This window comes from Hylobates moloch, unplaced genomic scaffold (genome assembly GCF_009828535.3).
Source record: "Hylobates moloch isolate HMO894 unplaced genomic scaffold, HMol_V3 SCAFFOLD_14, whole genome shotgun sequence".
Taxonomy (NCBI): Eukaryota; Metazoa; Chordata; class Mammalia; order Primates; family Hylobatidae; genus Hylobates; species Hylobates moloch.
In genome coordinates, this window is record NW_026652289.1 from 79,812,905 (window position 1) to 79,836,478 (window position 23,574).

General features: G+C 42.8%; 1 pseudogene; it reads left to right on the forward strand.

The window, feature by feature from the left end:
• Nucleotides 1–660: 660 nt before the first annotated feature.
• LOC116482042 (actin-like) lies at nt 661–21,620 on the forward strand (annotated as a pseudogene).
• The last annotated feature ends 1,954 nt before the right edge of the window (nt 21,621–23,574 follow it).

Consider the following 23,574-nt stretch of genomic DNA (forward strand, 5'->3'; position numbering starts at 1 on the left):
TGAAACTAAAATTGGCCTTGTAGTAAGGTGGTAATCATTTCATAATTCTTAGTTTTGTGAAGTGTCTATAAATCACCCATCTGATCTTTTAAAATGTAAGGCAATTGAATTTATGTAATGTTTCAGGCTTTCAAAGATAAAAAGGTAGTTATTTTAAGGAATGGATAGTTTGTGATATTTATTTTAAACAAAATAAGCCATTGATCTTACACACATAGCGATGAAAGTAAAATGTTTTCTTATTTTAAATTAGATTGTTTTAACATTTTTTTCAGTTTTGCTTTACATTTGACTTATATTTTTCATATTTCGTATTTATAGTGGATTGCTTTTCTTTATTCCTAATTCTTTTATTTTCTGTTCCATTTTTAAAAGCTGATAACTGTCAAATCAAGCTCGGATTTAAAAATAAACATTTAATTTTAATAAGCTCTCTGTTAGCGGCTCTGCAGTGACAGATGATTGAGTTTGTCCCTAAAGCTATGGCACCAGTCTTCTAATGGACTCAGCCTGTATTCAGCCTGCGTAGCCCTGGCAGATTCTGTTTCAGAATGGGGCAATGGTAGTGGGGCGGTGGTGCTGTTGCCCTTTCAAGCTGCGGCTTGACGGGAGCAGCGCCTCCTGTCGGTGGAGTCTGTTACAAGGGGAGCAGCCGCCCAGGCCGCCACACAGCTCCCCTCAGAGGCTTCGGTGCCCCTTGCCATTTTCCAGCCCTACTCCGACTAGAGTGGAGGCAGCCGGGAGAGGCGGAGCCGCGAGAGCGCCGCCGAGAAGTCCCGCAGGTGGTCGCGGCCATGACAGCGGCTCCCGACCGGCTCACCTTCCGCGCCTCTCGCGCCAGAGGTGAGAGTAAAATGTCCGTGTGAGGGTTCAAGGCCAAACTGAAGTTGCTGGCCTCTATCTTCCACAAGAACCAGGAGCCGCCGCCGCAGCTCAGGCTCCACTGCAACATCACGGTGAGGTGCCCAGTGGCGGCCTCACGGGGCAGGGCGAGGGCGGAGAGGAGGCGCCCAGAGTCCCGGGACAAAGGGGAGCCTGCCCGGGAGAGGCCCTAGTTCCCCGGGCGGGGCGAGCGCGGCCCTTTCTCCCGCGCCTGGCCCGTCCCGCTGCGTGAGGCTTGGGTGGGAGGAGGGGGAGGGCGCGTCTCTCTGGCTCCTTGCACGGGGCTGGCTTGGGGGCTGCCAGCACCTCTTGCCCCAGTCGCCGCGCCCCGAGGTGGGAGCCCGCGTCGCCCGCAGCCCTTTCGGAGCCCATGATCGCCCTCAGTCAGCCAGCCTGCTCCCCAGGACCGCGACGGGGCGTGGCAGGGCGGCTCCAGCTGTTGTTTGAGCCCAGGCGGGGAAGGGGAAAGGCCTTTAAGATTTTCGGTTTTTTGGCCGGGCGCAGTGCTCATTCCTGTAATCCCAGCACTTTGGGAGACAGGCAGCTGGATCGCCTGAGGTCAGGAGTTCTAGACCAGCCTGGCCAACATGGTAAAACCCTGTCTCTAGTAAAAACACAAAAATTAGCGGGGTATGGTGGCAGGCGCTTGTTGAGATGGAGTCTCACTCTGTCGCCCAGACTGGAGTGCAGTGGGGCGATCTCGGCTTACTGCAGCCTCCGTCTCTTGACAGTCCATGGGTTCAAGCGATTCTCCTGCCTCAGCCTCCCGAGTAGCTGGGATTACAGGCGCCTGACACCACGCCTGGCTAACTTTTGTGTTGTTTAGTAGAGACCGGGTTTCACCATGTTGGCCAGGCTGGTCTCCAACTCCTGACCTCAAATGACCCATCTCTGCCTCCCAAAGTTCTGGGATTACAGGCCTGAGCCACTGCACCCGGATCCTAAGGCCCTTAAGCTTAAACGCCTCATTCTTCAGTCAGGTTTTCCTTGTTCCCGCGTGTGCGTGTTCAGCCGATCGTTTTTAAGGAGAAACTAACAATGAAAACGGACTCGTGGATGGAGGAAAAGTTGGAATGCAGCCTCTGGTGCTGTTTGAGCGATCCCTCTCCCCCGGGCCGCTGCTGTGTTCTGGAAAGGCGCATTGTACCGTGGATGCAGTAGGTAAGAGTCCTGTCCAGGTGCTCTGCCCGCTTTTCCTTTCAGGCTTCTGTATCAGCTGTTTTTTCCCTGTAGAATGTGCACCTGACAGCCACCCACTAACCCTACCCAATTTGTCTTTACGCGTCTGACCATCAAGGCTCTTCTGGGTCATATTTAGTTCGTGCTGATATTTCCCCTTCCTCTCCTCTTTAGTCCTCACTATTTTTGCTTTGGTCATGTTATGCTGTATTCTGTAAGGCTTAAAAAATTTTTTTATGGTGGCAGGGGAGAATGTTTTATAATTATGCTTTGTGCTTTTTATCTTCCACTCAATAAATGCTTGGTAAATATTTGTTTTATTGAATGTATGACCCTATTCTAGCTATATTGTGCTTCAACAAAAATCTTAACTGCCTTGTAAGTTAACTGCTAAGAATTTGTCAAAAGTGCAGACATAACATCAAGAACTTGTCATGGATAGTACAAAAAGGTCTCTGAGGGCTTGATGGAAGTCTGTAAATTGACTTCCTATGAAGGAGAGTGTAAGAAGTGAAAATGTAAAGCATGACTGGAGAGCCAGAGTGATGAAGCCAGGGTCCCTTTCTCCAGATCCTTTGTGACAGTGTTATGTGATCTCTTCTAGAAGATCGTTCTGAAAGATAATGCCCACTCGGAACCTAGGAAACCATCCAGTGGGTTTCTGCAGCTTAGGTGGTTCAAATCCTCATCAGCACCTTTGTTTTGTCTGCTTCAGTTTGCTTACAGTGATGTTCTCAGTAGCTGTAATTGCTGTCTGTCTTTGAATACTTAAGCATTTTTTTTAGATGACAGGGATATATGTGCATTTTTATTTTACCAAGTGTTAGAATTTTTACTCTGCTTTTGTGGGCTCTGGGTTAGCTACTTGGTTGTTGTAAAATGATTAGCAGGGAAAGCCGTGTGCGTGTGTGTGTGTACGTGTGTATTTTAAGTTTCTTTTGTTGTCAGAGGACTTTGAATTTTATTTTATATGGTAATTCTGCCAATTTACTTTATTCTCCACCCCACATTTATTGAACAGCAAAATATGAAAGTAATGTGTCCCATAAGCAGCCTTCAGAAGAATTACAACTGCTGTATCTCTGAAATTCTTTTTTTTTTTTTTTTTTTTTTTTTTGAGATGGAGTCTCACTCTATCACCCAGGCCGGAGTACAGTCGTGCGATCTTGGCTCACTGGAACCTCTGCCACCCAGGTTCAAGCGATTCTCCTGCCTCAGCCTCCTGAGTAGCTGGGATTACAGGCACCTGCCACCGCACCTGGCTAATTTTTGTAGTTTTAGTAGAGACAGGTTTCACAATGTTGGCCAGGCTGGTCTTGAATTCCTGACCTCATGATCTGCCTGCCTCCACCTCCCAAAGTGCTGGGATTACAGGCGTGAGCTACCGTGCCCGGCTGAACTTTCCAGAAGAAGTTTGTGCATCAGTTTTCAAAAAATTATGATATCAAAAATAGCTGTGCCCTACATTTGGAAAGATACAAAAACTGAACCTACTGGCAGGCAGTTTTGTTTGCTGGTGCTTGAGATAGAGGTGCACATTGGTCTCAGTGGATTTATGGAGAAAAATAGATACAGAAAGTTGTTTCTAAATAAGACCAAAAAATCCTTTTCTTAAGCAGTGACAGGTAAAGAGGTTGTCTTGGCTAACCTTGAATTGTGTTGCCCTTGATTGAGACAGTTTTATGGTGGGGATGGTAGTGGTGATAAACTTGTTGGAAATTTGTCTGCTTATAGTAACCTTTGTGGTAGCTGTCACAGACAACTTCATCCTCACAGGCCTTGAAATTAGTAAAAAACTAACAGAATGGAGGAGAAACAAAGGACCTGAATAATTAATTAGATGCTTAGATAGTTGTTCTGTGTTTTCATAACCAGTGAAAAAGAGCAGTATTAGAAGCACTTAAACATTCTATGTAAGGAACACTGGCTGAATTTATATTGCAATTTTTGAACACCATTCACTGTTTAAAAACAGGCATATTGTAGGTAATATTTTAAAGACAAATAGAAAATTTATCTTTTCAAGATGGATCTAAAGCTTAACCTTATCAAAATTACAAAATATAAAGCATGTGATTGAAAAAATATTAATGCATAGGTTTAAATATCGGTCATTTTAGATGTCTTTCAAAATAGATTGTCTCTTAAATATTAAACTGAACAAACTTTGAACATGTTGTAGAGTTTGTGCTGAAGGTTAAATTTCCTGGGGTGATGGATATTTTATAATATGGAAAACAAAACCTTCTTATTTTAAGAAATTTAGAAAACTTTTAGGCAAAACTAGAAAATATTACCTATATAATTCTACCACTCAGAAAGTGCCACTGTCAGAAATTTCTATCTTTCCAGTCATCTGCTCATCTCCTTTCTCCTATGCTTGTATATGTTTCCTCTCCCTTAAAAATCAGATATTTGTTTGTAATCTGCTTTTTCACTCAGCAGTATTGTAGATCCATGTTATAACTTACTCCTCTATATTGCCTTCAGTTATTGTGTGCTTTCTGTTGGATGACTATACCATGTAGTCAGTCATGTTTTCTGGTACTGAATACATAGGGGTATATGTGTGTGTGTGCATGCGCGTGTGTGTGCGTATTTTTTTCTAACTTAACTAATGCTTTCGACATCATTAGGTAGACCTAAATCCTTGAAACCTTCCACGTGGTGACTTTCAGTTCTCATTGCTGAATTTGTTTCTAGAGATGGAAGAAATTATATTGTATGGGAACTTTTTCTTTTTTTTTTTTTTTTTTTTGAGATGAAGTCTTGTTCTTGTCACCCAGGCTGGAGTGCAATGGCGTGATCTCAGCTCACTGCAACCTCCACCTCCTGGGTTCAAGCAATTCTCCTGCCTCAGCCCCCCAAGTAGCTGAGATCACAGGCGCATGCCACCATGCCTGGCTAATTTTTGTATTTTTAGTAGAGACGGAGTTCCACCATGTTGGCCAGGCTGGTCTTGAACTCCTGACCTCAGGTGATTTGGCCACCTCAGCCTCCCAAAATGTTGGGATTACAAGTGTGAGCCACTGTGCCCAGGCTTTTTTCATCTCAGTACCAGCTTTTATTTATCAGATTGGTAAAAATGTTAGAAAGTATGCAATGAAATGGGCATTCTTACAGTCACGGCAAAAAATATAATTATCTTTGACTTTCTAGAAAGTAGTTTGGCTTTCTAGAAACTTGTCTGAATTCTCCCTGTTTAGGCCCTGCTGTTGTCTTAGAGTGAAGTGAGGAGAACCTACATTGGTGTGGTAGTCATGGGAATGGAAGGAGGAATGAAATGTGAAAGCTCATTGGAGGCAGAGTCAAAATGGCTTGGTCTTCATAGTCAACTGTTAAGTGAGGAGGAGGAATTATTGGCTGACTTAGGAAGAAGTAAAAAATGTGAAATATCAATAAAACACCAGGCTTGCAATTTTAGTCAGGGTAAAGCTTAAGCATTATGTGATTCTAGATAGATTATTGAGCAGTTTTGTTCCATTTATTTTATATCCCATATCTTTGAGCTATGATCCTATTCTTTATTTCTTGACATATCCAAACATTTTTTAAACTATTGTGATACAGCTTTTATATGATAAGCCTCACCCTTTGAAGTGTACAGTTCAGTGGTTTTTAGTGTATTCAGAGTTATGCAGCCATTACCACTACCTCATTTCAGAACTTTTTCTTCTCCCCAAAAAGAAACCCTGTACCCATTAGCAGTCACTCTCTATACTCATCTCCCCCACCGTTGATCCTGGCAACTTCTGATCTAATTTCTATCTCTGTAGATTTGCCTATCCTGGACATTTCATATAAATAGAATCATACAAAATGTGGCATTTTGTGACTGACTTTTCTTTGAAGTGATTATAAAGCAAATGCCTGAAGAGGCTACGCTTAGGATAGTGTTTGCTGTACAGGTTTGACAACTGAATTTTTTTAAGTTGAAAATATTACTGTGTCTGTATATGTGGCATGTTATCCTTAGACGACCCTTACTTCAATTATTAGAATTTTTTTCCGTAGTATTCTTGAACTGTCTCAATATTCAGTAGGAACCCCCCTTTGGAGACAAAGAGCAGTAAGAATTTGGAACACGTATTGACAAAATGAATGTCATTTAATACAGTAGTAGAGTCGACCACTTTTAGGTGTCAACGCTACTGAAAGTGTATATTAAGGAAAAGTTTACTTATCTTACTTACCTAGTGAAGGTACTAGAACTACTTCTGTCTTCTGTTTAGATTTCAACAAACATTTGCATAGGTATTATATGGTCGTACAAACGTACTGTCTTTTGACCTGAAAATGCAAAACCTTCCTTTCTTCCCACTTTCTGAGACTCTGTAACCTTAAAGGAAGAGTGAGGTACTTTAAAGGAAAGCTGGTGATGGTTGGATAATGGGTAACAATGTCTACTGTATACTTCCTTTTCCCAAAACAAGTTCCTGTCTACCATGAGCATCTCCAAAATTTGAAGATCAAGTGTGGTGTTAACTCATTAACTAATGACTAGACTTTGAGCAGTGGTGGAACCAAAATCTAAGTGAGTGCCTGGATGTTCTAATTCTGTTAAATCAATGAGTGGACATTATATACAATACTCTCTTAGCCCAGTGGCAGATTTAAGGAGTGAGAGATTTCTATGTTTCAGAAATCAAATACAGAAAGAATAAAAAATTTTAATCCCATGATTCTTTACCTGAGTTTAATTTTTTGGAGAGTTTTTCGTTTAGATCTTCTTTTCCTTCCATTAAACTTTCACTTTGAAAGTTCCCAGGGTTTGGGCAAAGCAAGTGGGACACTTGCTTGGATTCTCCAGGGCAAGGGAGTTAAAGAAGACTTCTTTCCCTCATTTTATTATTGAATAATGTCATGATAACAATTATTAAGGTGAATGGTCTACAGTAGAAGTTTTTAGATGCCTTCTCTGCAAAATAATTTGGTTTAGTCAATGCAAGGATGCCTTTGGTTAGCTGGAATGGAAGATGCGCAGGCTAGAGTGGTCTTGGCAAGTCTGGGGGGAAATACAGCATTTGGAAGGGTAGGAAGCAGAAGGAATCTCAAGCAAGGGAAAGGTGTGGGTAGACCCCCGGAGGACAGAACAGTTTGTGGTGGACTTGGTGTCCACATAGATCTAATCAGTGGTCTTAGCTTTTGTGTTTTCAAAATTACCACAGTTTTTGTTCTAAAACCATCATTCCCTTGATTTTACTTTAGGCATGCTATCTGGGTATTTTGAAATTTAAAATACCATTAAAGGAGAAATGAAATTATTTTGTTTGAGAAAGAGTTAAAAGGTTAAAACATCTTGATCTAAATAATTTTCTAATGGGAGATTTGGTACATCCCCAGACGTTGTCTTTGGTTCAGAGAACAGTCTTCAGACCTAGAAAGGACTTGAGGAGTCCCAGTGAGGAGCCGCATGGTGTGAACCATTTGATTCTCACAACAGAATGGATAAAAACAATTTGAACCATGAAACCGTGTAGATGTTCATATTTTGGATAGGGTAGGGTCAGTGCCATTGTCAGAGGAAAAACTCTTGGCCATCGCAGGATGGGAGAGAAAGTTTCCATTGTAAAGAATACTCAAATGCCATTTAAGGCAATGGGTTCTTCTGCCCCTATTCTTTGGAATATTTACGGCCACGTTCTTAGTTTTTGACATCATAAAAATTTCAAAGTATTCTGTTCTGATTGCCATTTCAAACAATTGACTAGAATTTCAGAGCAATTACATAAGAGTAATACCATTAGAATTTTTTAATTACCCATAGTCCTATATCCCTAACAAGTATGTTCATGCTTGCATGTTCTCTTCTTATCTTTACCGTGTGCATACTTTCTTAATAATGCCACATGGAAATTGTTTAAGCAGGAATAATTCCCAAGATAATTTTGTATGTTTCCTTTTTTCTTTTTAAGGTATGTATTGGGTGGAGAAGCATTATGTATGGAACCGCTCATAAAACAGGTGATTATTTTCTTATTATACTCAATTTTCACCCTCAATAGAGTGTTTTGATTATGTAAGTTAGATCGTAAGTAGACGGTTCTCTTAAAGACATGTAGTATTTTGTTTGTTTGGTTTTGTTTTTTCGTAGCTCCTACTTTCAAGAATGAAAATGGTATCCCAGCAGTTTGGGAGGCTGAGGCGGGGGGATCACGAGGTCAGGAGATCAAGACCATCCTGGCTAACACGGTGAAACCCCGTCTCTACTAAAAACTACAAAAAAAATTAGCCGGGCGTGATGGCGGGCGACTGTAGTCCCAGCTACTCGGGAGGCTGAGGCAGGAGAATGGCATGAACCCGGGAGGCAGAGCTTGCAGTGAGCTGAGATGGCGCCACTGCACTCCAGCCTGGGTGACAGAGCGAGACTCCATCTCAAAAAAAAATAAAATAAAAAAAAATGGAAAAGGTAAACCAGTAAAATGACATTATACTAGGTGCTGAATCTATGCTAGGATAGGCATTAACAGTGACCTTTATTTAAGGATCTAATTTGCTCACGTTGGGCACTTAGAACATCGGTTTGTTGTTTTCTTGTGAGATTCCGGAAACGTTCCAATTTTACCTTTTCCCCTTGACTCCAGACTTTTTAACACTGGTGTGCTGCTGTTAAGTTATATGCCATTTTGTTAGGCCTTCTCAAGTGGGAATCAGGAACGCTGCTGTGTTCTAGAGATGTTTTGTTCTTCCTGTAGGGCTGAAGAAGTGCCTACTCGAAAGAATCAGTCATCATGCAAATAAATGCCACCTGAGTCAAAGGCAAAGCCAGAGTGCAGCTTGGAGCAAAGAAGGTACTTTTATTAAGAATTTTACATAAACCATAAGATATATTTTATGTTACTTTGTGAGCCTTCTTCCTGTCTTAATTCTTTTTGAGAGAATTCATTTCATTTTCATTTGGTTTGTTTTCTTTTTGTTACAAAGACGATCTATAGAAAATATAGAAGTATAAGAAAATTAAAGTTACTAACTGATAATCACTTAATGATTTAGTATCTGATTGTTTAGTCTTTCTTATATTTACTGTAGAGAAACATGTCTACTGTTGTAAATTTATTATTGTTATGTATACCGTCGTAAAAGTTATATGTACTTTGAAGTTTTGCAAAATTGAGTTCATGTTATAGAATTAATTCCTGATGAACTTTTATGTGCTAGGCACTAGTCTTTTTATTTATTTATTTTTACTTTTTTTCTTTCCCTCTGTGCCTATGCTTACCAAGTCTTTCTATTTTTTACTTTTTATTAGCTCTTTCAATCCTCTTAATAACTTTAAAAGAGGGTATTATTAATATCTGCATTTTACGGATGAGGCAACTGAAGGTAGGTAACTTGTCCAAGGTCACAGGTGGCAGAGCAGGGATTGGAACCAGACAGTCTGACTGCCCTAGGCCCAACCAAGAGGAGCTGAGAGAAAGCCATGGGGCAGAAGGATGTTGGAGGCTGGTTTTCTGTTCAGTTAACATGAAATGCAGGCTGGAACCTTAATTCTAGGACATTACTGAGAAAGCCTTCCAAAGCCAGAGGTTGTTTGTTTGTTTGTTTGTTTGTTTTACCGTGACTATAACTTTTGAGCAAAAATCTGGTTTTGTTTTCAGGCAACATGGTGCTCTAAGAAACTTCCACTCACACTTATGGAGGGAATGGTAGTTGAGCTAAATAGTGAAATGCTGTAGCACACAGCCTTTAGGGCAGCTTCTGACCTATTTCTATGGTCAGGAAAGACACCTATCTTTCCCTGCTGCCTACAGCCTCTAGTTATTCACCTTCAGAATTTCCTAGTCTGTGATCACATTCAGATGAGAGATCTGTTTTGTTTTTTTCCAAGGTAGCAGGAACTGAGTCACCACCTATACTAAGCAGTCTAGTCTTCTGTGTATAAATGAGCAAGGTTGGGGAGCCAGATTTGAGAACCTTGTGTAATGCTGAGAGGCTCCAAGAGAATCCAAGAGAATGTCAGGATTATGCATGGTGGTAAAGTGGTCTCATGTTAGTTGTACCCAGAGTTCTCATCGGAAGCAGACACAGATACTTTTTGTAGGAAAACATCTCTAACTTAAGCCTGTAGGATTCTCAAAGATTAAAAGCAGGCAAATATGAATTCAGTCAAATCATAGCATTCAAATAGTCTCAACCCAACATATTTGAGAATTGTTAGAAACAATGAATATGTTTCCCAAAGACTAGGTTTTGGAATTATCAGATACAGAGCACAGACTTCAAATATTAGAATTGTGAGAAAATAGTTATATGTGAAACCTAATATAAAAGAAAGATGGACTCATAAAATTGAGCAAGCAGTAAGACCACCAAGAATGATGAGGAAGACCTGAAAAGAAAATGGATGAAAAAAACTTACAGAAATAAAATATATAGCTGGGTCTGGTGGCTCACACCTGTAATCCCAGCACTCTTTGGGAGGATGGTATGAGCCCAGGAGTTGGGGAGACAAGCCTGGGCAACATGGTGAGAACTCGTTTCTATAAAAAATACCCCAACACCACCAAAAAAAAAAATAAATAGCTGGGTATGGGGCACGTGCCTATAGTCCTAGCTAGTCAGGAGGCCGAGGAGGGAGGATCACTTGAGCTCAGGAGGCAGGGGCTGCACATGCATGCCGCTGCAGTCCAGCCTGGGTGACAGAGTGAGACTCTGTCTCAGAATAAAATGAAATAAAGAAATAAAAAATATAATTGTTGAAATAAAAAACTCAGTGGATGGATTAGACATCAGAAGAAAGAATTAATTGGTTAGACAATTATCTTCCAAAAGTAAGTCAGTATGTTACACAGAGAGACATGAGGATAGATGATAGGGCAGAAGTTGGTGGGGTTGTGGGGGGAGGGAGATCAGAATGAGGTCTAAAATATGTCTTAATGGAATCCCAGGAGGATATGTTAAAATTATATTAGAAAGTGAGAGAAATAGAAGTTCTAAAGGTGACAGAAGGAAGTCCACATAAATCAGTCACAACAAATGTAAATGGACTAAAGTTACCAGTTAGAGAGATGGAACTAATAAAAGAATATCCAGCTGTTTTAATCCATCATATTTAAAATATAAGGATATGAGAAGATTGAAAGTTTTTATAAAGGAGAGAGAGTGATAAAGATATGCCAGTATACATTAACCAAAAACAAGTGATGGAGCTTCAGTATCAAACAAAAAAGGATTTTGGAACAGAAAGCATTAGTAAGAACTTGATGCTAAGTGACTTAATTAGGAGGATGTAGCAATTTTCATATTTTATGTACCTGTCAAAATAGCCTCAAAATACAGAAGAAAAACTGATAAAACCACAGGGAGAAATTTACAAGTCTGCCATCGTATTTGGAGATTTCACCATACCCTGCTTACCATAAGTAAGTTACACAGAATGCCCATATGTAGATTGGAATAACCAGTGAATGGACGTTGTGTAATGGACAAATATAGACCTTTGTACCCAATAATTAGATATTCTATATTCTTAAGCATATGTGGACTGTGGGAGAAACATTAATTATATACTAATTCATAAAGCAAGTCAGAAGACTTAAAAACAATTGGTACCATCCACACCATATAATTTATAATTTAAATATGAAGCAATTAAAGTTAGAAGGCAATAATGAAGAGATTAACAAAAAGCTACATGAATTTGGAAATTAAACACCCTTGTAATTCATGGTTTAAAAAACTGCATGCGGCCGGGCACGGTGGCTCACGCCTGTAATCCCAGCACTTTGGGAGGCCGAGGCGGGTGGATCACGAGGGCAGGAGATAGAGACCACGGTGAAACCCTGTCTCTACTAAAAATACAAAAAATTAGCTGGGCACGGTGGTGGACGCCTGTAGTCCCAGCTACTCGGGAGGTTGAGGCAGGAGAATGGCGTGAACCCGGGAGGCAGAGCTTGCAGTGAGCCGAGATTGCGCCACTGCACTCCAGCCTGGGCGACAGCGAGACTCCGTCTCAAAAAAAAAACAAAAACAAAAACAAAAAACTGCATGCAATTTTAGAATGGTTAGAATTGAACCATAGTTAAAATACGAAACTTCTATCTATTCCTCTCTCTCTCCCTCTCCCTCCCTCTTCCTATCTGGAACATTCAAGAAGCTAATCTTTTTCAATGAAGAACACCCCAAATACTGAAAAGTAGAAAAAGGACAGATGGCATTTCATGGTAATCCCTTCCCCCAGGAGTGTAGAATGTTTCTTTAGCTTGTTTGATAGTTTGTTTATTTATTAAGTACTTACTATAAACCAGACTCTGCTTTAATTTGTGGTGAACAACCTAGAGATTAAGTCCTGCCCTATGGATTTTATATTAGAGTGAGAAAAACAGATAGCTAAGTCTGGAGCTCAGGAGTGAGGCCCAGGTTGGAATTATAGATTCACTTGACCAAGGTGAAACCTGGTGTGCCCCCTCCTACTTCACACCACCAGACATACTTCCCGCCACACATTTCTGCTCTATTGTTGTGTATAGACTCTTCCTTTTGAGCCTCTCTCCATTGATGCATGTCAACCTCTACTTGTCTTTTGTTGATTTTGAGGCCACTTGCCCATATAACTGGCAGGATATTGAAGAAGAATCATACCAACCTGGTTCTGCTACCTAACAGCTGAGTTACTTTGGTCAAGCTCTTGGACTTCTGAGGCTGTTTCCTAATTTCAAAAGTGGGGATATGATGTGTTAGGCCCTGGTGGGTTGCAAGGAAGAGGTACACACATATCACCTTTGATGATGAGGGCCGAATGTTAACTTGGATGGAAAGTCATCCAAACAGCGATATTGTCTCTGGCCCTAGTACTTTCAAAACCTCACAGAATATTAATTTAGCAGTATTTAGCCTTGAGAAGAGTTTTTATTAAAGAGGCATTAATGATGGAGGACCCTTGCATAGTGAGGAAACCTTTCAGCCCATAAAACATCATGGTGGTGCAGGATATGGGGTCAGTATAAATATTGGCATGTAGTCCCTTTGCAAGAGGGAGGGCTTGAGTTAAGGCAGTGAGTTCGGCTTGCTGAGAGGTAGTGGAGAGGGGCAGAGCAGTAGCCTCAATGACAGATGTGGAAGATACTATAGCATAGCCTGCCTTTGGTGGTGAGTGGCAATTAGGCCTGGTGGAACTGCCATCAATAAACCAAGTGTGATCAGGGTGAGGAACAGGAAAGAAGGAAATATGGCGAAATGGAGTGAATGCCAAGTGTTATCAGAGAAATACAGTCATGGGGGTCAGGTGTGGTATGAGGAATAATGTGGGAGGCCGGATTGAAGTCTGGGCCAGTAACAATGGTAACTGTGGGAGACTCAACAAAGAGTGAGTACAGCTGAAGGAGCCGGGGAGCAGAAAGTATATGTGTCAGGTGTGAGGAAGAAAATAGATCTTGGAAGTTATGAGAACTGTAGAGAGTGAGTTGAGCATAGTTTGTGAGTTTGAGGGCCTCTAAAAGTATTAGGACGGCAGCAGCCGCTACACGGAGACATGATGGCCAGCCTAAAACAGTAAGGTCAAGTTGTTTGGACAAAAAGGCTACAGGGCGCTGTCCTGGTCCTTGTGTAAAAATTCCAACTGCACAGCCCTGCACTTCAGCTGTGTGTAATGAAAACGGTTGGGATGAGTCAGGGAGAGCTAGTGTGGGGGCAGTCTCTAAAGCTGTCTTCAAGGAACGGAAAGAGGAGTGGGGAAAAGATTTAGGATCTGTGGGGTCAGCTAGGTTTGCTTTTGTGAGTTTACATAATGGTTTAGTCAGGATGGTAAAACTAGGTATCCAAAGGCGGAAATTCCTAACCATGCCTAGGAAGGAAATGTGTTGTTTTGTAGAAGGGATTGTGGTTTGGGAGATTAGCCGGACATGATCAGCAGGGAGAGCATGTGTGTTTTCATGAGAATTATGCCAACATAGGTAACAGATGTTGAGGAAATTTGGGCTTGACTGAAGTAACAGGGGCTGTCTGTGAAGCTTTGCAGCAGTACAGCCCAGGTAGTTGAAGAAATTTGGGCTTGACTGAAGTAACGGGGGCTGTCTGTGAAGCTTTGTGGCAGTACAGCCCAGGTAATTTGCTGAGCCTGATGGGTGTCAGGGTCAGTCTAAGTGAAAGCGAAGAGAGGCTGGGATGAAGGGTGCAAAGGAATAGTAAAGAAAGCACGTTTGAGATCCAGAACAGAATAATGGGTTGTGGAGGGAGGTATTGAGGATAGGAGAGTATATGGGTTTGGCACTACAGGGTGGATAAGCAAAACAATTTGTCTGATAAGGTGCAGATCCTGAAGTAACCTGTAAGGCTTGTCTGGTTTTAGGACAGGTAAAATGGGGGAGTTGTAAGGAGAGTTTATAGGCTTTAAAAGGCCATGCTGTAACAGGTGAGTGATAACAGGCTTTAATCTTTTTAAAGGGTGCTGTGGGATGGGATATTGGCGTTGAGCAGGGTAAGGGTGATTAGGTTTTAATGGGTTGGTAAGGGGAGTGTGATCGGTTGCCAGGGAGGGGATAAAGGTATCCCATACTTGTGGATTAAAGTGGGGAGATAACAAGGGGAGGACATGAAGGAGGCTTTGAACTGGGGAAAAGGGCAGCAATGAGGTGTGGCTGTAGCCTAGGAATAGTCAGGGAAGCAGATAATTTAATTAAAATGTCTTGACCTAATAAGGGAGTTGGGCAGATGGGGATAACTAAAAGGAATGCATAAAAGAATGTTGTCCAAGTTGACACCAGAGTTGGGGAGTTATAAGAGGTTTAAAAGCCTGGCCGTCAATACCCACAACAGTTATGGAGGCAAGGGAAACAGGCCTTTAAAAAGAAGGTAATATGGAGTTGGCAGCCTCTGTATTGATTAAGAAGGGGACGGACTTACCCTCCACTGTAAGAGTTATCCAAAGCATCTGTGATGGTCCAGGGGGCTTCCAAGGCAATTGGGCAGTGTCAGTCTTCAGCTGCTAAGCCGAGAAGATATGGGAAGGAGTCAGAGAGCCTTCTGCCGGAGTTCCAGGGGCTCTGGGAGTGGCTGCCAGGTGAGTTGGACAGTCCGATTTCCAGTGGGGTCCCGCACAGATAGGACATGGCTTAGGAGGAATCCCGGGCTGTGGACATTCCTTGGCCCAGTGGCCAGATTTCCAGCACTTGAAGCAAGATCCTGAGGGAGGAGGTCCTGGAGGAACACCTGGCCGCTGCAGTTCAGGTGTTTTCAAGTTCTTGTGTGCTGGAGATGTGGCTGGGGTTTCTTTCACAGTGGAGGCAAGTAATTGCAACTCATAAATATGTTGCCTCTACTCTATTATTGTACACCTTGATGGCGAGGTTAATTGAGTGCTGTTGTGGGGTTTGAGGGCCGGAATCCAATTTTTGGAGCTTTTTCTAATGCCAGGAGGGGATTGGGTAATAAAATGCATACAGAATAAGACAGCCTTCTGGCCCCTCTGGATCTAGGGTGGTAAAGCGTCTAAGGGTTGTTGCCAAACGGGCCATGAACTGGGCTGGGTTTTTATATTTGATGAAAAAGAGCCCAAATGGCAGCTGATTTGGGAGAGGTCGGATAAAGAAAAAAGCAGCATTAACCTTGACTATGCCTTTAGCTCCAGCCGTCTCTTTAAGAGGGAATTGTTGGGCAGGTGGGGGAGGGCTAGTCGCGGAACAAAACTGTAAGCCAGACTGGGTGTGAGGAGGGGAGGTGATAGAAGGATTATAGGGTGGGGGAACAGAGGCTGAGGAAAAATTAGGACCTGGCTTGGCCTGGTGAGGAGCAGCCTGGGGAGAAGGGGAGAGGTCAGATGAGTCCGTAAAAAAGAAGGATTCAAGGGACTCAGAACTTGGGGTGGAGACTGAAAGAACAGACAGGAGAGAAAGAAGAAAGATTTGGGATGAGTTGCACTGGGAGCAGAGACTAGGGAGTGACCGATGTGTAAAAGAATGCCTGGACGTCAGGCACCTCAGACCATTTGCCCATGTTTCAAGAAAAATTATCTAGATCTAGTAGGATGGAGAAATCAAAAGTGCCATTTTCTGGCCATTTAGAACTATTGTTGAGTTTGTACTGGGGCCAAGCAGTGTTGTAGAAGAAAATAAGATGCTTAGATTTTAGGTCAGGCGAGAGTTGAGGAGGTTTTAAGTTCTTGAGAACACAGGCTAAGGGAGAAGAAGGAGAAATGGAGGGTGGAAGTTTGCCCATAGTGAAGGAGGCAAGTTTAAAGAGAAGGGTAGAGACATGGAGAAGGGGGTTGGGGAGCAGCCAAAGCAGGCGTCCCGGCAGTTGACTTGCCACCAAGGGAATGTGGGTGAATGACCAAGGCAGGCATCCCCACGAAGATCAGACACCAATGGAATGTGGGTGAGTAATCAGAGGCATCCCCGCAATGATTAAACACCAAGGGAAGGCTGTGACCACCGATGGAGTTTTGGGTCCACGTATAAAATGTGTCTCCTTTGTCTCTACCAGAAAATGAAAGGAATTGAAATTAAAAGAAGGGAGAGATTGAAGGGTTGCGCCAAGATTGAAAGGAGAAAGAGGTTGAGGGAGAGTGAGAGAGGTTGGAGAAGAGAGTAAAAAGAGGCGGCTTATCCGATTTAAAATCGGTCAGATGTTCCTTGGGCTGGTTGGTCTGAGGACCCGAGGTCATAGGTGGATCTCTTCACAGAGTGAGGGTGAGGACAGGGGACTGGTCTCCCAAAGGAGTCCTGCTCACCTGGGTCTTCAGCACCAAATGTCTCACAACGTCCATGTGAAGAGACCACCAAACAGGCTTTTTGTGAGCAACAAGGCTGTTTATTTCACCTGGGTACAGGCGGGCTGAGTCTGAAAAAGAAGTCAGCAATGGGTGGCGGATTATCATTAGTTCTTTTAGGTTTTTGGATAGGCAGTGGAGTCAGGAGCAATGTTTTGCGGGCAGGTGGTGGATCTCACAAAGTACATTCTCAAGGGTGGGGAGAATTACAAAGAACCTTCTCAAGGGTGGGGGAGATTACAAACAACATTGATCAGTTAGGTTGGGGCAGCAATAAATCGCAATGGGAATGTCATCAGTTAAGGCTATTTTCACTTCTTTTGTGGATCTTCAGTTGCTTCAGGCCATCTGGATGTATACATGCAGGTCACTGGGGATATGATGGCTTAGCTTGGGCTCACAGGCCTGACACTTATCAGACCTAAAAAGGTGTCAGATTCAGTTAATTCCTTCCTGGATCAGGAAAGAATCAAGGATTCTCTGTAGAATATAGATTTTCCCAATGAGAGAAAGCTTTGCAGGACCATCTCAAAATATATCAAAGAAGGCTGGGCATGGTGACTCTTGCCTGCAATCCCAGCATTTTGGGAGGCCAAGGTGGGTGGATCACTTGAGGCCAGGAGTTCAAGACCAGCCTCGCAAACAGGGCGAAACCTCATCTCTACTAAAAATACAAAAATTAGTCGGGCATGGTGATGCACGCCTGTAATCCCAGCTACTTGGGAAGCTAAAGCACTAGAATTGCTTGAACTCGGGAGGCACAGGTGGCAATGAGCCAAGATCACATCACTGCACTCCAGCCGGGGTAACACTCTATCAAAAAATATATATATATATGTATATATATGATATACATATATATGTGTATATATACATATATGTGTATATATATGTATATCCATATATGATATACATATATGTGTATATATATGTATATACATATATGGATATACATATATATGTGTATATATACATATATGTGTATATATGTATATACATATATGATATACATATATGTATATATACATATATGATATACATATATGTATATATACACATATGATATACATATATATGTATATATACACACAAATATATATTATGTGTATATATGTGTATATATGTGTATGTATATATATGTGTATATATGTATATGTGTGTGTATATATATATATCTCTCTCTCTCTCTCTCTCTGAAATATATTTGGGGGCTGGGCACGGTGGTTCATGCCTGTAATCCCAGCACTTTTGGAGGCCAAAGTGGGCAGATCATGAGGTCAGGAGATCGAGGCCATCCTGGCCAACATGGTGAAACACTATCTCTACTAAAAATATAAAAATTAGCTGGGCGTGGTGGTGTGTGCTTGTAATCCCAGCTACTCGGGAGGCTGAGGCAGGAAAATAGCTTGAACCATGGAGTCAGAGGTTGCAGTGAGCTGAGATGGCGCCACTGCACTCCGAACTGGCAACAGAGTAAGACTTCATCTCAAAAAAATAACAAAATATATATAATAATAATATATATGTAAGAAATCAAAGTGTTTTACCCATATATAAATATATATATTCGATTTATTTTAGTCAGACTGGAATTTGGTGTCTTATTGCTACAGAAAGTGTGTTTTATTCTTAAGATCTCTATTTTAATGTTAATGCTGGTCACCTGTGCCTGCATTCCAAAGACAGGAGAGTGTAAATAAGACATGCCCCATCCCCTGCATCTCATCATGGTCTGAACTAGTTTTTCAGGTTAATTTTGGAATGCCCTTGGCTGAGAGGATGGGTCTATTCAGTTGATCGGGAAGCTCAGAATATTATTTTTGGTTTACAAAATCCCACACCAGGCACACTGCCTAAGAATTTTTCATCAGCTTCATAGAGATAAAGAATTGAAAATTAGTATCAAAACTTTCTCTGTAATTGAGGGTTAGTTGTATGTGATTGTGTTTAATTTAATTATAGTATTAAATTATTACTCCATAGGTTTGAGTCCTAAGTTTAATAACTCTTTCTGATATGGTTAATTTATGTTAAAATATTAGACCAAGACTGTATCCGCCCCAGGCACAGACCCTCACGCTCGACAGTCCTCCACCAGTCCAAACTTGCTGCCAGCTCCCCATGAATGATGGTATCTCCACACTTGCAGTGTCAATGCCCCCCGGGGTATCTTGCCTTCCATCACGGGATGCCCACGGAACCAGTACATGACAGCAGGCATGGGTCAGAAGGACTCCTATGTGGGTGACAAGGCCCAGAGCAAGAGAGGCATCCTGATCCTGAAATACCACATCCAGCACAGCATCATCACCAACTAGGACGACATGGAGATCTGGAACCACACCTTCTACAACAAGCTGCACACGGCTCCTGAGGAACATCCCATGCTGCTGACTGAGGCTCTTCTGAACCCCAAGGCCAACTGCGAGAAGATGACCCAGATCATGTTTGAGACCTTCAACACCCCCACCATATATGTGCCATCCATGCTGTGCTGTTCCTGTATGCCTCTGGTTTTACCACTGGCATTGTGATGGACTCCAGTGATGGGGTCACTCACACTACCCAGCTACGAGGGGTACACCCTCCCCAGTGCCAACCTATGTCTGGACCTGGCTGGCTGGGACCTGACCGACTACCTCACAAAGATCCTTACTGAGCATGGCTACAGCTTCACCACCACGGCCCAGCAGGAAATCATGTGTGCCATCAAGAAGAAGCTGTGCTACATTGCCCTGGACTTCAAGTAGGAGATGGCCACCATGGCCTCCAGCTTCTCCCTGGAGAAGAGCTACAAGCTGCTCCAGAGCCAGGTCATCACCATCTGCAACGAGTAGTTCCACTGCCCTGGCCTCTCCTGCAGCCTTCCTTCCTGGGCATGGAACCCGTGACATCCATGAAACTACCTTCAACTCCATCATGAAGTATGATGTGGACATCCATAAAGGCCTGTACACCAATGCAGTGCTGTCCAGCAGCACCACCATGTACCCTGGCATTGCCCAACAGGATGAAAAGGAGATCACTGCCCTGGCTCCCAGCATGATAAAGATCAAGATTATTGCTCCTGCTGAGTGCAGATACTCCATGTGTATCATTGGCTCCATCCTGGCCTCGCTGTCCACCTTCCAGCAGGTGTGGATCGGCAGGCAGGAATACAAGTCCCACTTCTCTCACCCCCATCTTCTACTGCAAATGCTTCTAAGCAGACTGTTACTTAGTTGCGTTATACCCTTTCTTAACAAAAACCTAACTTGCATAGAAAACAAGATGAGATTAGCATGGCTTTATTTGTTTTTTTGGGGGGGTGTTTGATTGGTTTGGGGTTCTGTTTTGATTTTGAGTTTTTTTTTTTTTTTTGGCTTGATGATTCAGGATTTACAAACTGGAACAGTGAAAGTGATAACAGTCTGTTGGAGTGAGCATCCCCCAAAGTTCTACAATGTGGCCGAGAACTTGGATTGTACATAGTTATTTTTAATTTTAATTTTATTTATTTATTTTGAGACACGGCCTCACTCTGAGGGTCTCACTCTATCACCGAGGCTGTAGTGCAGTGGCCCAATCACAGCTCACTGCAACCTCAACCTCCAGGGCTCAGGTGATCCTCCCACCTCAGCTTCCCAAATAATGGACTACAGTGCACACCACCGTGCCTTGCTAATTTTTCTATCTTTTGTAGAATAGGGGTCTCACTATGTTGCCCAGGCTGGTCTCAAACTCCTGGGCTCAGGTGATGTGTCTGCCTCAGCCTTACAAAATGCTAGGATTACATGCATGAGCCACCACGCCAGGCCTGTTCTTTTTTTTTAATAGTCATTGCAAATATCATGAAATGTATTGTTACAGGAAGTTCCTTTGCCCTCCCAAAAGCCACTCCACTTCCCTCTAAGGAAAATGGCCCAGTGCTCTCCCAAGTCCACACAGGGGAGGTGATAACATTGCTTTCATGTAAATTATGTAATGCAAAATGTTTTAAATCTTAGCCTTAATAACTTTTTTTTTTTTTTTTTTAACTATTTTTTGAGACAGGGTCTCACTCTGTCACCCAGGCTGGAATGCAGTGAGGCGATCTTAGCTCACTGCAACCTGTGCCTCCCAGGCTCAAGTAATCCTCCCACCTTAGCATCCCGAGTAGCTGGGACCACAGAAGCGTACCACCCTGCCTGGCTAATTTTTTGTATTTTTGATAAAGATGGGTTTTCACCATATTGCCTAGGCTGGTCTCAAATTCCTGAGCTCAAGTGATCAGCCCGTCTTGACCTCCCAAAGTGCTGGGATTACAGACATGAGCCACTGCGTCTGGCCTGTTTTGTTTTATTTTGAATGAGCCATTGTGGCCACACTTTTTGTCCCTAAACTTGAGGTGTATGAAGGCTTTTGGTCTCCCTGGGATTGGGTGGAAGTGTGAAAGTAGCAAGGGGTTACCTGTACACTGACTTGAGACCAGTTCAATAAAAGTGCACATTAAAAAAATACAATATTAAAGGCATAAAAGTAAAATTATGTGTAACTGTGCATGTATGAATTGCCTTAATTGAAAAAAATATAAAATTATTGGAACTATCTTGGAAAACACAAGATGTACAGAAACCTGCCCTCCTTTAAATAATAGATAAAAGAAAGCTATGGAATCATCTCTAAGAACCTTTAAGAAATTGTCTTAATCTTCTCAGGCTGCTGTAATAAGATGCCATCGACTGGGTGGCTTAAACAACAGAAATTTATTTATCACAGTTCTAGGGGCTGGGAAGTCCAAGATCAAGGCGCCTGCAGATTCGGTGTCTGGTGAGAGCCGACTTTCTGATATGTAGAGAGCTGTCTTCTCACTGTGTGCTCACATGTCCTTTCTTCCATATGTACTCATAGAAAGAAAGATCGATCTCTCTCTCTCTCTTCTTATAAGGGCACTAATCCCATCATGAGAGTCCTACCTTCATGACCTAATCTAGACCCAATTATCTCCCAAAGACTGCACCTTCAAATAGCCATCACGTTGGGGTCTAGGGCTTCAACATATGAACTGGGGGGAAGGGAGACACAAACATTCAGTTCATAACAGAAATAAATCTTGTCCTAGTGTGGTGGCTCATGCCTGTAATCCTAGCACTTTGGGAGGCTGAGGCAGGAGGATTGCTTGAGACCAGGAGTTCCAGACCAGTCTGGTCAACATAGTGAGACCCTATCTCTATTAAAAAGAAATGAAAATAAGATTAATAAAATTAAAAATTTAAAAAGGATGGGCCACCAGTAGTGGCTCACACCTGTAATCCCAGCACTTTGGGAGGCTGAGGCAGAATGATCGCTTGAGCCCAGGAGTTTAAGACGAACAAAGCAAGACTCTGCCTCTATTTAAAAGAAGAAGGAGGAGGTGGGAGAGGGAGGAGTGGGGGAGAAGGAGAAGGAACAGGAGGAGACGGGGGAAGAGGAGTAGGAGAGGTAGGAAGTGGGGGAAGAGAAGGAGGAGGAAGGGAAGGGGGGAAGAGGAGGAGGGGAGGAGAGGGAGGATGAGGAGGAGAAGAGGAAGAGGAGGGGAGGAGAGGGAGGATGAGAAGAAAAAGGAGAAGAAAAGACGGAAGAAGGAAGAAGACAGAGGGGGAGGAGGGGAGGGAGGATGAGGAGGAGGGAAAGGAGGAGGGAGGGGATGAAGAGGAGGAGGAGAAGGAAGAAGAGGAGGGAGGGGAAGGGGAGGAGGAGAAGGGAAAGGAGGAGGAAGAAGGGGAGGAGGAGGTGAAGGAGGAAGAGAAGAAAAAGAAAATGCTGAGAATGCTGACTGCCTTCTTTGAGGCTATAAAACATGGGAGGTTGGGAGGGAGTCTAGACAGGAGTAACTTCTGGCTTCTGTCTGGTTCCCCCTTCCAACAGAAGATTAATGGTATCCAGTAATCCAGAATTCCATTGATATGTCATTGTCTCCGTTACTCCCAGGTAATGGTGACTGATACAGATACAGGGGTCAGGTGGAGGAGAAACCTGTCTAGCCTGGTGGATATTTTCAAGAGAGTGACAGATGCTACCAGAGATGATCAATTTCCCAACGTTACTACTTACAACTGGGTTGCCCCTTCTCAGATTGCCTGCAGAGAGGCCATCATAATAGTTTGGTGAGGGGCTAGAAAAAGGGGAAATGTGGAGGCTTTCATGACTCATTCATAGAAATGAACTTTTTCGTTCATCCTGGATGACTGACACTGGCAAATATTTGATTATCAAAACTCTACCCCTGTAGTTGGGTTTTCGTAGTATTTATTGCTCTTGAAGAGCACCAAAAAAATTTCATTCCGAATTTGATGTATTTTGAGATGACTGTTCAGAAAGCCTGCAAAGCTGTCTTTTGTGGGGGAGATTTGCATCTGCAGAGAATCTGCATCGATGCAGACAGGCTTTCTCTGGTGCTCTCCCTTGTCCAGATCTAGGAAAGATTAACTGAGAGCCTGACATCTTAAAAGATCTGACAGAAACCTTTACCATCTATTCCTTCTAAATCTCTGTGAGATTTCATTTGTTCACGAAGAACGTCTTTGCTAGCCAGGCCTCCTCTTCTCCCCCTCCCATAACCTGTCTTGCCACCATAACCTGTTTTGCCCAGATGCAAGCTCCCATTCTTTCTGTATCCTCAAGGTGGTATAAAAGCAACTATTTGGCCATTTCTTTGAGTTTTTATATTTTGTATGACTCCCACACACATGCATGCATCCAATAAAATTTGTAGGAGACTGGACCCGGTGGCTCACACCTGTAATCCCAGCACTTTGAGAGGCCGAGGCGGGCAGATCACCTGAGGTTGGGAGTTCAAGACCAGCCTGCCT